Here is an 11239-nt window from a genome sequence, read left to right as displayed (position 1 = left end):
TCCTCTTTCATAGCACATGTGAATGCTTCATGCATATAAAAAAATTTGTCTTTCAGATAAGTAACATGATGCATAGTGCAGAAATAGAACAAGAGGGAATAAACAAAAGAATAAAAAAAGATAAACATAGCTAAAATTAGTTTGTACCAGCACCATTTATCCTGTGCATACTTTTCTATTCTTGCAAACCATTCCCAATGTTCATACAATAATTCATGCATTTGTTGTTTAAACTTCTCACCCTTTTAGGATCTTATCAGCACCATCCAGCTATCAATTTTTCAGTCTTCCATATTTTCTGTTTCTGAGCCAATATGGCATCATCACATACATTCACATCCTTCAGCAACAGATTCATGCCACAAGTATTCTTATACATGTATTCATAAATACATTAACAGAATAACAAAGAGTTGGAAAGGACCTTGGAGGTCCTCTATCCAACCCCCTGCTCAATTAGGAGACCCTATACCATTTCAGACAAATGATTGTCTAATCCCTTAAACAACCAAAGGGCCACCATTTGCTAAGCATTCTGTTTTCACACATATTTTACCACTTTTATTGTGTTTAAACTTCAGCTCTGTATTTATGCAATGAATAAATTTTTCACATTCATACATCTCTCAAAAATCTGCTGAATGGGTGGTCCTTGGTACTCTCTGAACTTGGTTCAGACATCTCATTACCCAAACTAGGTAACATTATCAGTGCTAGTAAGGAATGATGTTTGCTATCAATTCATATTCTAGTGACTTGCCTTGTCAATGTTGGTGGGAGTGGTCTTGGGGGTTCTTTGGTTGGGTTGTTTATTGTTAGCTTGTCTGGTAATTCCTTGATTGGGATATTGTTTACTTCTTGATTGTTGGTCTAATGTTAATCTTGATGTCAATCCAATCCTTTATTTGTTTATACAGTCAGTTTTGGCATATTTGTAGTGTGCCAGAAACCACTTTTATCCCCATATGTCCATCCTGCTTCTACCCAGGCTAGAATCTATTTATTTATTAAATCTATATGTCAGCCATCTCACTGTTGAGCAACTGGGTGACTTGCAACTCCATAAAGCAACAATATAAAATAATTAGCACATTAAAAACATTAACATCCTAAATCTTAAAATTAAAACAAACAAAGTTAACAAAAAAACTGGTAAAAAAAGAAGCAAAACATAAATGTGTAGAGTCTATTAACCACCTCCAGGATAAAATGCTCCCAGCAGAACCCCAAGTCAATTGGCAGAGCCAGGTTTTCAGGCCCTTTCGGAAGGCCAAAAGTGGGAACAGATCTCACCTCAAGGGACAGGAGGTTCCAAAGGATGAGAGCCACAGTAGAGAAGGATCTTCTCCTAATCCCCTAATCAAAATTCTTTGGCCAATGGGATCCACAGCATGCCCCTTCTGCCAGAGCAACTGGGGTGAGCCAATCCCATTGGTGAGAAGCAGTTCCTCGGGTAGCCTGGACCAAATTTTTTTACTACCGGTTCTGTGGGTGTGGCTTGGTGGGCGTGACATTGCTTGGTGGGAGTGGCTTGGTGGGTGTGGCAGGGGAAGGATACTGTAAAATCTCCATTCCCACCCCACCCCAGGGGAAGGTTAGTGCAAAATCCCCATTTCCTCCTGATCAGCTGGGACTCAGGAGGCAGAGAATAGATGGAGGCGGGGCCAGTCAGAATTTTTACTACCGGTTCTCTGAACTACTCAAAATTTCCACTACCAGTTCTCCAGAACTGGTCAGAGCCTGCTGAAACCCACCCAGAAGCAAACCGGCAACCAGTGCACTTATATTCAACGAATATCCAACAACATAAAACAAATATGCCTAGACAGTGTATTGGCACATAGCCTGAATATCTTATGATATTCTGATAATGCTTCTCTCAATGAGATTTATGCACCAAATTTAACTCATGCACATTTCTTTATGGCAGGGATAAACAACCTAAGGCCCATATTACAATTACAAGACTTGGTCCTATAAAACTGAGGGGGTTTCTTTTAAATCACAGATTTTAAAAACAGTCATATTAAAAGTAGATAATTAATATAATAGGATCCAATTAAATGTTTGTGCTCACTGTACTGCTTCTTCACCCTGGCCCTGTCCAATTTGGAAAATCAACCTTCATAATGCTACATTAAGATAGCTGGTTCTTCAGCACCAGAGACACTGAGCCTCCTGGGTTGTGACCAACCCTTTAACATCCCTTTGTTCTGCCTCTCTCACAGACACCTGGGGTAACAGAGGGTAGCTTCTTCGGGGCTGATGATAGGAAACGCCAACTTTCTGCTGCCATGATTTGATTTTATATTGTATTGCAATAGGTTAATGTTAATTCCATCACACAAAATCTTACCAAGAAAAATGCAGGGACTTGTCGAAGACTCAGCACTGACTTGAGGACCCTCCCCCACCCCACACACAAAACCCCTATATAGATCTCTTTATTTTAAATCCTGTTACTCATTATTAATGCAGGCAATATGTTTAAAAAGCCACAAAATCAGAAATGGGTAAAAACTTCTAAAATGTGAAGCCAAGCATACTTGGACAAAAAGGAAGATGATGTTAAAATTCTGCTTTGTTTTGCAGGATGCAAACTTTTAATTTTTAGTATTTTACTTTTGTTTACTCAGAGAAGCCGCAAGAGAGATTCCCAGGTTTAATGTTATATCTGTACCCAACCAATTGTTAACAAAATAATGTGGTATAATGTGTGAACTGGTTCTAACAATAACTGCCAAATATGCAGATGGATTTCCCTAACCCATGTAATACACAGCTTGATCCCTCAAGTCGCATTCAAAGTGTTTTCACCCACACACCCATATGTTTTATTTTATAATCAAATTCAGAGAGGAGTTCAAAGGAACCATTTAAGCCCCTGAGCTAAACCTCCTAGAAGCATCCAAATTACAACATCCTATTTTTGAAGACTGGGATATTAGCTTTCCTCCAGTCATCCTGGCGTTTGATCAGTTCTCCGGGAATTCTCAAATATATTAACTAGTATCTTCTATATTCCAAAATACAATTACTCCAACCTGGAAATTTTAAATTCAGTGTAAGTAGGTATTCTCTTTCATGCATCTATCAATTTCAAGATTTAGCTGTGTATTTTTATCCTGATTTTTTAAAATTCCCTTGTAGAATAGATCAGAAGCTTATCATTTGTTTTCTTACAGTGGTCCATCAAATGTTTCTCGGATGCTGCCTGCAAAACACAGAGACTTCTTTTCTACTATACTTTCCCCTGCAACTTGCATTTGAAGATATATTGCCCAATTCCAAAAATAACACTTAATCTTTAAGATAATTTTTTTTGATAGATTTGTTGTCTAAGAATTCATCTAATCTTTTTAAAGCCATCCAAATTAGTGGCCATCATCATGTCCTAACGCAGGGGTGGGCAATTGTGGCTCTTTTACAACTTGTGGACTTCAACTCCCAGAATTCCTGAGACAGCTTGGCTGTCTTGGGAATTCTGGGAGTTGAAGTCCACAGGTTGTAAAAGAGCCACAATTGCCCACCCCTGTCCTAACGTAATGAAATTCATAGATTAATTATGTGCTAGTAAAAAAAATAGCTTTCTTTGTTTTTAATCTCCTTCCAATAGCGCCATTGGATGTTGCCTAGTCCTAGATTTTCAAAGAAGAAAAAACAATTCTTTGCTCACCTTCTCTATGCCAAACATGTCCACCTTTAATTACCCTTTTTCTCAGGCAAAGAGTCCCAAATGTTTCTTTTTCTCATAAGAAATGTGTTCAACCTGATCATTGGTTCCCTCCTCTCATGTTTTTCAGGTTTTCTATTCCTTTTCAGTTGTGATCAGAACTGCATACAGTTGTCTAGGTACAGTTAATTTGCTAGCTAAAGATAAATTGCTGATACTGCAACGACAAATTAGTCTTGGGTTATTGCAATATCAGCAGTTTAAGTCCCTTTTCTAATGATCCCTAGCATGGAATTTGTTTAACAGCTACCACACCTTGAGTTGATATCTTCACTGAGCTGTCTACTATAACCCCAAGATACATTTCATGATTTGTTTAAAGACAATGCAAGACTATATCAGAAAACTAGTTATGTCAAAAGAACCATCTTCATTCACATGCCTATTGACAATGTTTAAAAAACCTTCAGCAGCAAATAAATATATTTAAAGTTAGGGAAATAAAAAAATTAAACCAATCTAAATAATATTTAATGTGTTTATGCATATAAGTGTATATATGTGTATATGCAAGTGTGTGTGTTTGTGTGTATGTGTGCTTCTCTCTCCATCTATAACAATAGCTGTGGAATAAAACTTGGCAACCCTTACCAAGATTTTGGATATAATCCTTACCTTACTTACCAATGCAATTGAACAAGGAACATTAATAAATTTGTGCTCAGGCCATATAGAATGGGCAACACAGTAATGCATGCATAGCTTCTCAGTTTTTTCCTCTAGCCAATTCTTTCTGAGGATTACTATCAAACACACATTGCCTTGACTTACTTTTGCTTTCTTAAAATCCATAGTACCTTAACGTCAAATTCAATCCGTTTCTTCCAAGAAATAAAAAAACTATTCCAAAATCTCAAAGAGTAAAGGGATAAATCAATAGAAATCAATTTTAGTCCAAAGTTTAGTTGACAAAGCAGAGCCTCTAAAGAAGTTATTCCAGAGTCCTTGTACAATAATGAGATGGACACGTTCCAAGAAACTTGCAATATAGCTCTTAAGACATTTAGACCACATTGCTTTTAGAAGACTTAGGTCTTTATAATTGCAAATCAGCCAGCCAAACAGCATGTGACTAATCACCTTAACTTTAAACAAAAGCAGCAGTGATGTAATTATTGTCTTTGCTACTAGCAAAAAACAAGGAATGGCTTTGACATTGATAGGCCCTGCTATAAAAGCTCTTACTTGTCCTGTGCAAAAGACTGAAAAGTAACTCACAAATATTAAATGTCTTAATTTACTCCATTCAGATGCTATTAATATTCTAACAATGTCTATGACTAAAAACCTCTTAATAAAGATTATGCACCATCCTTGATGTAGCATAACCAGTTACGAGTCTTTTTTCTCCACAATATAAGAGGGCTCAAGGGTTTCTCCCTAAATCTGTGGTAGGATGACTTCCACATCAGCATGTGGAAGAATGGAAAGAAATTGCTCTGGGCAATTGTTTTTTGTCAAAGCTTGAGATATAACAGGAATTCTCAAACTGGGGATCATGATATCCCCAAGGAATTGTCTGCAAAGTAGAGGGAAGGTTGCAAATATATATATTAAAGTCCTATCAGGCTTGCATAGGCAGAGCAGGAGCTTTGTCACAATTTACCCCTGTTTTTTATGGGCAATCCTACAACAGATTTGTGCAAGTAGCCCAGAGCAAGTTCTGAGAGGTGGCTAAACAGTGGGTTTAACCATCTATCAAACTAGTTACATAAGTTTTTTCCTCCAATATCAAGGCCTTCTAAAATGATAAATTTATATGACCATTCCTCATGAATAATAATATTTATTATTATTATATATTATATTATATTATTATTTATTATTATATAAATAATATTTATTATTATTCATGAAGAATGGTCATATAAATTTATCATTTTAGAAGGCCTTGATATTGTTAAATTTCAGAATTTTGACCGTATTGTAAAGATTTTAAATTGAACTTTCCAGGTTAGCTTATCTGGCTTATTGGTGATCTACTGCCCAATTACCTTGCTCTCCTTTTTTGAGGTCAGCCAAGATTAACTAGATGCTGCCATCTTTTGTGACTTCTGCCTTAAGACTATACAAAGTTTAGGGTTAGAGATGATTGGACTGAGTTGTGTTAGCAGATCTGAAGTGAAGAAAAAATTAAATGATGCCGGCTACTCAAAAGAAAACAGTAAGCCCAGAGAAAACATGTAACTCTACTAAAAAGGGAAAGAGCAAAATAGGGTAAGTACTATAATATATTTCTTTTGTGGAGGGAAAACCTTTAATGTTATGTGAACTCCTAACTGTAGCATAAATGATGCGTCATCGCTGACAAAAAGTATATTTACTGAATCGAAGGCATGCAATGGTCAAAGATCTGGTTTCTTGTTTATCATTACGAAGATAATCAGTGAAATTTACTCAACATTAATTGAAACAGTCCTGGCAAAATGGCTGCAGAAAGCCTGAAGCACAGTCTGACAGGGCTCCAGCTTTGCAAGCAAACCTAATGTAATTTATGGGCACTCAGCCTCATACTTGACCGTCCCAAGCCAGCAGCTACACCAACGAAGACCTTTAATATTGGGCCTTTTTTTGCAAGCTAAAGCCATTTCAGCACTTGTAATTTATAGTGTCTTATAGCATCTCCTAGTCATTGCATTGGAAGAAATAAAGTCTACTTTCCCTCCTGATTTACAGGCACATGGGTGGCTAAACGATGCTATGAAAAATTAGTGAGGGAATGCTCTTATTCATTTCAAGTAAGGCACAGACAAGTGTTTTAAAATGTCACATTTAATGCAAGAATTTTTTTTCTAGCAAGCCCAGCAAGATTTCCAATTCTACCCATCTTCAAAGAGAAATATGGGGTCTGCTTGGTTGATACCTTTTAAGAGCAGCAAGAAAGCCTAAAAGCCCTCTGCCCACAGAAATATTTTCCCTCTAATGTGGGGTATGTATAGGATATGATACAAAAAGAGTAAGATGGTGGCCATGACAGTGTGATCAAGCCTATTTTTTGTGTAGTACACACACACACACACACACACACACACACACACACACACACACAAATTGGTGGAGCTTAGATCACACTGTTATGGCCACCATCTTACTTTTTTTAACTACCTACAGAGGAGATCCATTATAATACCTTCTCCAATCCCAGATTCCCAAGAGCAATGCAGCAAGGAATGGGGGTGGGAGACCCAAACCTTGGCCAAAGTTTCCAGGCCTTTAAAACATAACTAGGGGCAGGGGCAGCACAGCATCCTTCTAGCTGGCATCCTTTCTATCAGGGAAGCTGCCCCAGTTTTACACAGAAAGATAGGGAGATACTCTTTTCCTTCAGGGCCATAGACCCAGGGCCTCCATGAAGAAGCAGCAGCAAGCCAATCAGACCTCCAAAGCTCATGTTATCAGCAGCAGCAGCTGTTTTCCACAATTCACAGAATTTATGGCAGATGCACCTGCCACTTGTTCCATTCCACTTTCCTTTAGCACACAGGTGTCTACATCCAGGGTGAAGCAGTAATAGAGTGCAGCCAACATTGCTTCCTTCTGGATTGGGCTCCTGCCACTCTCACCCTATCACCAAGAGAGGAGCAGCTAAGTATCCCACACCTCCCCACAAAGTTCCAACTAAGCAGCTTTCCATCTACTGGGAGTAATCCATCCTAGCTATGCTTCCAGTGAAAACATGAAAATCAGTGGTGGGTTATCCCCGGTTCGGACTGGTTCGCAAGAACTAGTATAAAACTGGTGGGAGGCCCCGTCCACTGCCCCGGATGTCGTCATTGGCGATCTGCGCATGTGCAGAAGGCACGTGCGCGATCCCGTTGCGAACCGGTAGTAAAGGTACTACCCACGCCTGATGCAAATCTGAAGGAGCCCTCTCAGACTGTATGTACTTACTAGAGGCTCTACTATAGCAAGGGCTGCTTTCACAAGAACTGCTTTTGCTTGGCCTAAGTGGCTATGTGCAACTTCCTCCAGCATCTCTGGAGTACTAGTGGGTGAGCAATGTGCAAAGCTAACTGGACAAGATGGAGAGGTTTCGGCTGGGTCTACAACCTCATGATCCTTCTCCCCCAGATTTGCTCCATAATTGGGAAACCCCTGCATTAAGGTCAAAAGCCTACAATAATATAATTAGGAGACTCAGACAGTAATTTTAACAATATTCTTTTTAGCCTTGTATAGTTGAGTACTACCATGAGAGGAGCAGAGCAAGAAAAAAGGAAGAATGTAGGTATTTTAAAGATTGAACCCAGGTTATGGAGGGACAAGGTATCAAAATACTGTTAAACTTCTGACAGCTGAATACTAAGGTTTAATATTTCTTTTTTAAAAAATACATTATTTATATAGCACCAACACTCTTATAAATAAAAAAAGGCAAAAACCATTTTGCTCTTTATCATCTGCACATCTATTTCTAAACAATCCTGATCTACAGTAGTTAAATAATGGTGTTCAAATGTATGGCCTTCTTTAATTTTCAATAACTCTAGCGAATTAAGCTAATGTAAAGCAACCATATAGAATAATTGATCCAGAGAAATGCTCAAATTCTTTTCTACATACTTACCGGTACATCTATTTCTTTATGTATTTTGCATAACAAAAATCCAAAAAGGTTAACCAAAAGAGCAAACTATAAGCATTAAGAATATAAGGTGAAACAATGGAACTTAAATATGGAATCTGTAGCTTTTCGTGGAATTTAAACGTATAACTTTTTAATGCACTTGTATGTTCTTAATATCAGCAAGGAAAGTATTCATGGATGGTTCTGAAATATGTAATGCTACAACATGTTAACAAATCTAGATGGGATTAGTAACTAGTAGGAACTCAATATTTATAATTATGGTAAATAAATATTCATGTATAAAACTTTTGAGCAGAAAAAAAATCCATTATGCAATGCAAATATAGACACAGAAAATATCAAAACACAATAGGAACAAATAATCAGTGACTCCGTATCTATCCTCTCCTCCAATAGCAAGAATGATGGAGGGAGTAATATTAGTAGAATAATATTCAGTAGAATTCAAAACATTACCAGACTATTATTGGTCCTCTTTCAACCAGATTTTCCTGTAAATCTAAGTGATGAACAAGTATTGGAGAAAAAGGCAGTTTGCAATATGATGGCAAAGTATTAAAAGTCAGCTGTTCTCTGGCATCTTTATGTTTAATCTTATTTCTGGTGCTGAAGTAATGGTGGCTGATGAATTTGTCCCCAGTGGCTTTCTCTCCTAATATTAGTAAGGATAGTAAAGTTTAACAAATTCATGAGCTGTTTTGAGAAATAATTTTGATTTTTGTTTTGGGTATTTTTTCAGCCCGATATAATTATAAGAATCCAGAATGGACACAACTGAACATAATGTGTCTTGGCATTTTGATTCAAGTGTTGGAAACAATGCAGTCTTCCTCAGTGCTTAAAAGAGAAGTGTTGGAAGTGGTTCATCTCATTTAGCATTAAGGCCGGGGGGATTCATCTAAACTTGGTGATTTCTCTTAAAAGCTTCACTGTTTTAAGCTTCTGTTATGCATCGAAGGCCAGAAAAGCAGCAATACTAATCAAATATCTTATTGAAGCTTTCTATAGAGTTACTAATGTGCTGTTTCTAAATGTCCCTTTTGTATTATTTTTATCTTGTGCTGAGATACAGCCCATTGTGGCCTAAAGGCCATAAAAAGGATTTTATTTGATTCAGATACTGCCTGTGTTGCAATATCTAAACAGCACTTATTAGTTATACTGCAGCATCATTCTTGTTCATCTTCAGTTTGGATTTATTCTGATTTATATCTTTACAGAAAAATGGCACAAAATCACAAGTTTCAAAGACTAGTTGTTACAGCTTTTTATCTTAAAACACCTCAAATACCAACTTTTCTTACCATATATACAATATTTACACACCATGGGTTATAATCTAAAACACCAGATAACTGGGAGACATAGAAAGGGATTATATCAGCAAGGAAAAACAATCATAAATAAAACAGCTGGTTAAAAATAAAGACAGAAAAAAAATGGGGACTTGCTATCCTGGGCCTTCACTGAAAAAGAAGAGAGCCGTGTTCTTATGAAACTGAATTTCTTAGGCAATGTGTACATGACTTGATTATATTATGATTACTTAAATGACCATAAACTGATTATAAGTATTTGCTAATACAGTATTGTGATTCTATCTTTACCATTTGCTGACTGCAACACCAAGCAAAGATAGTTAATGAATGATCACTATGATCAAACACTTCTGATAGAATTTTCATGTTAAACACAATGCAGTACTAATAGGTTTTTAAAACGTAAGTGAAAGTTTCTTTCTCAAGAAACATCATTACTAGAGGTAAGTCTTACTCTCTACCTCTTGACTTGAATTTGTGAACCATAAGGAAGCCATCCAGGCTCAAGAGCAGATGAAACCACGCTCTTGCTTAATTAAGTCATTATTCACAGTCACTTAGGGATATTGAATATCAAGTATAACAACTGGAATTTATCTCTTAGATGCATTTCTCACACCATCAACTACCCTATCTAAAGCTAAACATAAAAGATTGGAAAAAGTGGCTGGGATCTGAATTACACAATATGGCATCCAGATAGTCTTGGTACCTAAGTGCTCCATTCCCAACCAAGCAATTCATGATTATTTTACAATATATGGAATATAATCTTCACTGGAATCAACTCAGTGTTGTACAAGTATATTTTATTTTATTGATATGATTTCTCCTGAAATGCTCTAGGGAAAAATGGCATACTTATTTCAAGATAGTAAGCAAAGGCAGGCTGTGACAAGCTACATCTGAATACCTTAAACAGTCCAAAATTAAATATTATTTAGGCAAGGTTCACATTGTGTTAATAGAGTAGGGCAGCTGAACCTCTTCAATCAACAATGCTGATACCGTAATCACGAACAAACTCAGTATGAGATAGGGTTGCCACCTGATCAATTTTTAAGTTTGGATTGATTTTTTGGAAAAGATTGGTTCCTTTATTATATAGCCTTAATGTCAGACAATGGGCAGTTTTAAATGAAAATATAAATATGCATAATTAAGCCTTTTATTCTCTTCTGGGAAAGCTAACAACCTGACCGAGTCAAGGAGAAAAATACTTATTTTGATCACTGAGTACAGACAGCATGGTAAGCCATTATATGGTTTGTTTGCTTTGGCTTAGTATGCTGTCTGAGTCAAACACTGTAACTTGTAAACTAAGATATATGGCTTAAATGTGACAGCAAAACATTGAAGCTTACTCAAAACATCATGGTTAAAATAAAGCATGGCTTATCACAATGTGTGAATCTAGATAATGAGATGACTATTTTTAAAGGTGAAGTGAAAATGGAGTAATGGAGGCTGAATAGCAGGTGGGGGGGCAATATAATAATAAATTGTGAAGGTATTCAATGTCCACCTTTCTCTCCCTTCTTGAAATGGAGGGAGGCAGAGCCCAAGGGCTCCTGAGCGCAAAGATTGCAGGGGCAA

Source organism: Pituophis catenifer, unplaced genomic scaffold (genome assembly GCF_029215685.1).
Source record: "Pituophis catenifer annectens isolate HBS135680 unplaced genomic scaffold, rPitCat1.0.hap2 SCAF_1, whole genome shotgun sequence".
NCBI lineage: Eukaryota > Metazoa > Chordata > Lepidosauria > Squamata > Colubridae > Pituophis > Pituophis catenifer.
This window is presented reverse-complemented; position numbering follows the sequence as displayed.